General features: G+C 38.8%; 1 pseudogene; it reads right to left on the bottom strand.

The window, feature by feature from the left end:
- Nucleotides 1-384: 384 nt before the first annotated feature.
- LOC109491101 overlaps nucleotides 385-6,000 on the bottom strand; it is a 29,432-nt pseudogene continuing 23,816 nt past the window's right edge.

The following is a 6,000-nucleotide window of genomic DNA, read 5'->3' as shown; positions in this document are numbered from 1 at the left end:
CTCTCTTTCTCAAATAAATAAATGAAATTTTGAAAACATAACAAAACCAAACCAATGTTTATTATCTCACAGTTTCTATCGGTCAGAAAACTGGGCTGTAGTCAAGATGTTGCCTGTGCCTGCCATTTCCTGTGGGCTGACCTGGGCTGGAGGATGTGTCTCCAAGCTCACCCACATGGCTTGTTGTTTGTCTGTTTGGTTTTGCCAATTTTAAATACAGTTTTATTAAAACACTGCACTTCCCACATGATACAGTACTTGTAAGTTGCAATGTTTCCTTTCCCTGTGTACATATTCCATAATCAAGTATCAAGAATGCCCAGTTATTTACTACAGCAGCTCAACTGTAAAATTACCATGGAATTTGCTACACATTTGGGTCCTTCAATATTTTGTGTGGAACAATGGGAAACCTATGCTTAGGTTGGCTGAATCTATCTCTTCGATGAAGGGCCTAAGGGAGACACCATCATTTCGAGGAGCTCCACCGCCAGGGAAGCCCCAGCCTTCCTCCTGACATGCCTCCTACACTCTAGGATAGGTTGGTAGTGTTGGGGCTGCAGACTTTCTGCTGATGTTCATATTCTTTCTTCTCTGTAGTCTGATTCTTATTAAGCCATTTGGTGATTTCATTACACTTGTCAAGAACTTTTTGTTTGTCTTCAAAGTAGATCTTGCCTTGAGGTTTTTCATTTTTAATAGTTGCTTTCATGTTGAATGCAGAGGATGCAAGCCAGTTCTTGGAAGGCAGAGACATCAGGAATGCTGCTGTCATCAATATCAAAAGTGACTTCCATCTGAAGAACCCTATGGGGTGCAGGAGGTGTGTCTGTGTGTTCAAACTTGCCAAACAGGCTGCTGGTACCCTTGGTCATGGCACGTGCACTTCCATAAACCCTAATGAGCACACCAGGCTGGCTGTCAGCATAGGTAGTGAAGCTCTGTGTCTGCTTGGTAGGAATGGTAGTACTGAGTTTGAGGAGGACAGTCATGACTGCCAGCAGTTATAATGCCAAGGGAAGCGTAACATCCACGTGCAGCAAATGTTGAATATTTTTAGATTTGTCTCCATTGAAGATGGTTGCCTGGACCCCTCAGTTCCACAGATGAGTGTCCTCATGATATGGCCACTGACTTCGCCTAGATGTAGTGTTGCAAGAAGAGACAGCGAGCAGAAAGTCACAGCACATTTTACAACCTACCACCCAAATCCACACTATCACATTTGCTCTATTCTATACACTGAAAATGAGTCTGTAGGGGCAGCACTCAAGGGGAGAAGATGTAAGCTTTACTTATTCAAAGGAAAATCAGTAGAGAACTTATTTTAAACCATCAGAAACAGATCAGAAGTACTGGATATCTGGTTAGAAAATAATACGGCAATTTGGTAAATAAGTTGCACCAACATTTCATGGAATGAGAGAAAATACAAAATAAAATGTTGTCACCAAGAAAAGGAAGAAAAGCTTTTGAATGGCAAAATGCACCAAGCCCGCTTTTCAAAGACAAAATCCTGCCTTATTTTGATATCTTGACACGTGCTTTTACCTTTATTATTTTCTCTCACCTTTGCGGTTTGCTTTTGTATTCTCTTTTCTAAACTGTTAAATTTAATAAATATTTCACTTAATTTGTATGAAAAACATGGTTAGATAGTAACACTGCCTGCAAGAATAGCACGGGTCTTACCTCAGTTATTATTCTTTAAATATAACATACTTAAAATGCAGTAATCTTAATCATACAACTCAGTGAATTGTCGCACATGTACACTTCCTAACACATCACTTAGATTGGGATAAGGAAGATTTTTGGCTGCCTCCTCCCTCTTTCCAGTCAGTATTCCCCTCCCCCACTGAAGTTCCTGACTTCGGCAAGCACAGATTAATTTTACAATATCTTGAACTTTATATAAATGAAGCATCTTTTACATTTTTTTTATTTCTAGAGTTTGCATTCTTACAATTTTATAGAAAGAAATAATAGATTGCTTCTTTCAGTTTTCAAGTTTTTTGGGGCAGGATGCAGTTTTTAATATTTTTTTAATTATCTTTTTAGTTGGAGAATGTGATTTTTAGATATAATGATACAGGGGAGTCTGGGTGGCTCAGTTGGTTAAGCATTTGCCTTCAGGTCAGGTCATAATCTCAGGGTCCTGGGATGGAGCCCCATGTCAGGCTCCCTGCTCAGCATGGAGTCTACCCTCTCTTTCTGCCCCTCCCCTCTGCTCGTGCTCTCTCTCTCAAATAAATAAATAAAATCTTTAAAAAATAATAAATATAATGACACAATACTAAAACCCTTGAAATATATTGTACCTCTTCAGAGAAAGGAAATTCTAACCTCCATTTTATCCTCAAGGTCATATCATTATTAGCTTTGCTGAATTAAAGACAGTGCATCACATTTCTTACAATGAGCCAATATCTCTAGCATGTGTCCATTTTTACAAATAAGTGTGTACCATTCAGCATCACTGATCCATCAGAAAGCAAACAATCATTTTCCTAGGATAACATTCAATTTAAGTAAGAACATGATTTCAAATTTAGCTTTATATAGTTCTAATGAACATTTACTTCTCAGCCGTATTAATTCTCAATGAATTTTTGTTATAATCCAAACAATTTGCTGTATGTTAGCTATTCTTTCTACACTTTACTCAATCATTGATATTGCCCTAAAACTTTTTATCATTTCTTCAATCCAATTCTCTGGTTCACTGCACATTCACTATATCCCTATTAAAATTTGAAAATGTATTTTGATAGACTAAATCTTAGGCTTTTAAAATTATATCTGGCTTAATTTCTGTTTTGAAATTTATTATAATTTCTAGACATTTGTATGGGCATTATGTTGTCTAAATGTAAAGTAAAACTGAGATGTGTGTCACCATCTGATTTATTCAAGATTTACCCTGATTCTAAATCCCACCTGGGACACTCAAATTGGTCTAGAAAATCATTCTCAAAAATAGCAAGGCATAGCTGTGGAAAACTATGAGGTGGAAACAGAGCTTATTTCTCTTTCATTGCTTCCTCCACCTTAATGAGCACACTGACAAAATAATATTAAGTTCAAACAATATTCTAGCAGGCTTCTCTGAACTGGAGATGTACCTATTGAAAGTAATGCTTCATTGTACAACAATTGAAACTTCCAGTAGATACCTCTTGTGTACCATTCAGTCTGGGCCCTGACTTTGCTCTGGCTGCTACTTGAGAATCTAGTTCACAGCAGGCTTCAGGCTTCACCCAGAATCTGGGCAACACCCAGATTTGCCCAAAGCCCTCCTGTATTTCTTGCTCCCGACTCTAAGGTTTTGTTGATGGTGTCACTCTTTTTTTTCTTTTTTTTTTTTTAAGATTGATTTATTTATTTGAGAGAGAGAGGCGGGGGGAGGGGCAGACGGAGAAGGAGAGAGAGTCTTAAGCAGATTCTGTGTTCAGCCCGGAGCCTGAGATAGGGCTCCAAGACAGAACCCAGAGATCACAACCCCAGATGAAACCAGGGTCGGATACTTAACCTACTGTACCTCCCTGGTTCTCCCAACGGTGTCACTCTTAAAAGGGTGACCTGGAACCTTGGGGGGTCACTGTTTAAAAAAGTAGAGTTATCCCCGACCAATGGTGGACAGAAATGGTGGATAAATGCTTTTATTCCTTTCTCCTTAGACAGAACTTTCTCCAAAGACAGCATCCTGAGACACATTTAATTAAGTTTCTTTACCTCTGGCCTTGAGCTCAAGTCACCTGTAACATCGGCTAAACTTAATAAAATATCCTTGTACTGTTTTTTTTCCTCTTTCTTTTTTTCCCTTTTCTCGATCTCACCCTTGGATTAGCTAAAAACAAAAACAATAATAAAAATGAAACGACCTACAGATGAGCCTTTGTATCAGGTTTTCTCTTGGAGGCAGGAAGGAGAGACAACTAAAATAAAGTAGAGGTGCATATTTCATTCCTCTGCCTGCGGTAAAGCTGAAAATAAAGAGTAATAAGAATGACCACAAACCGGGGCACCTGGGTGGCTCAGTCAGTTAAGCATCTGCTGTCGGCTCAGGTCATGATCCCAGGGTGCTGGGATCAAGCCCCGTATTGGGCTCCCTGATCAGTGGGGAGTCTGCTTCTCCCTCTCCCCCGCCCCCCCTTGTGTTCTCTCTCTGATAAATAAATAAAATCATTAAAAAAAATGACCACAAACCATTTACCAAAACAAACCTTTCCTCACCAGACAGCTCCCACTGTGGCCTCCCCTCCCACTGTTTCCAATCCTCCATGCATTTTTACCTGGCCTGGGTCAACTGGCTCTTCACTTGCTGAGCTAGGGAGGCATTTTCTCTGGGACACAACAGAGTGCTATACCTCCCACATCTTTGATCCTTCCCCTTTGCTCACGCACTATCCAAAGTAAATGGTAATGACAGGCTGTACTACGTTCTGTGTCTCAAAACAGAACTAGCAGCAGGCGATTTGCTCAAGAAATCAGAGCTCTCGGAGTACCAAACCTGTCATTGGCATCTAGATCTTCTCCAGAAACGTGGGGATATCAGTGGTGTTTGGTCCCTTTCTTGTTCACTCTGTGTTTGCCTATGATCTGACTAAATGTAGGCTGTAATCTGCATATGTTAAGGGGTCAGATTTTTATTTTTGAAATCCATGCGAGAAAACACACAACCACTTTTGCCTTTTCTCTTTCTCATCCTTTCCTTGCAAACAACTAAAAATTTCATTTTGGGGAAACCTAGAACAGAAGTTTAAAAAATTTTGTTTCCTATACATTCCTATTCTAATGAATACATTTGTGATATTTTTAAAAATATTATGTATTTCTCTTGGTGCTCCTGGGTGGCACAGTCGTTAAGCGTCTGCCTTCGGCTCAGGGTGTGATCCCAGCGTCCTGGGATCCAGCCCCACATCGGGCTCCTCTGCTAGGAGCCTGCATCTTCCTCTCCCACTCCCCCTGCTTGTGTTCTCTCTCTCTCACTGGCTGTCTCTCTCTGTCAAATAAATAAATAAAATCTTTAAAAAATATGGATTTCTCTTAAAATATTTGTTTCAAGCTCACATTGTAATGGAACTCATTTTTTGATGTCAGCTCAGATGCCTCTGTTTCATGGTGACCTTTTCTTGGTTGTACCCAAGAAGGACCTCTAACGCTTCACCTATGGAAAGATTGCCTTTGTTATTTTATTTTTTAAAGATTTTACTTATTTATTTGTCAGAGAGAGAGAGAGAGAGCATGAGCAGGGAGAGCGGCAGGCAGAGGGAGAAGCAGGCTCCCCGCTGAGCAAGGAGTCCCACACGAGGCTCAATCCCAGGACCCTGAGATCATGACCTGAGCTGAAGGCAGACAATCTACTGAGCCGCCCAGAGACTCCTCTACTTTATGTACTTTTGAAATAGCTAAGTGGTCTGTAGTTACTGTTTTATCATTCAAGGTACTTTAAAAAGTCCTCAAATCTTGGCTTGAAGAGAACAAGGAAATATAAAATGGATCAAAAGCTTTCAAAAGAATGAATAGAATCCAAAGTTAAGAATTTTATTTTATGTATTTTTATTGTAGATGTATTTATTGGCCCTCTTACTGAGGCATATAGATTATATATTCATGACATTATTAAAATTATCCTTAAATTTCTGTCAAATAAGGTCTTCATGAATAATCTGAATCTTTAATTAAAAACTAGCTGCAGCATTTAGTGATAAGATCATTTGAATCTGTTTATAAATTGTGTATCAAAGGTAAATGTATTTTTTTGTATAATGAATTTAGCAAATATTAGGGGAAAATGATTTCCATAATCCTGACTTCTAACACCATATATCAGTTTTGCTAGTTTTTGAATATTTTATAAATGTAATCATGCATTTTTTTACGCTTGATTTTTTCATACATTATTATGCTTATGAATTATTGAGGCACAATACTGTAGTTCATTTGTTCTAACTGATGTATAGTATTCTATTGTATGAGTAAAAACTTATTTGTCCA

The sequence above is a fragment of the Ailuropoda melanoleuca genome, chromosome 18 (genome assembly GCF_002007445.2).
Source record: "Ailuropoda melanoleuca isolate Jingjing chromosome 18, ASM200744v2, whole genome shotgun sequence".
Taxonomy (NCBI): Eukaryota; Metazoa; Chordata; class Mammalia; order Carnivora; family Ursidae; genus Ailuropoda; species Ailuropoda melanoleuca.
This window is presented reverse-complemented; position numbering and strand designations above follow the sequence as displayed.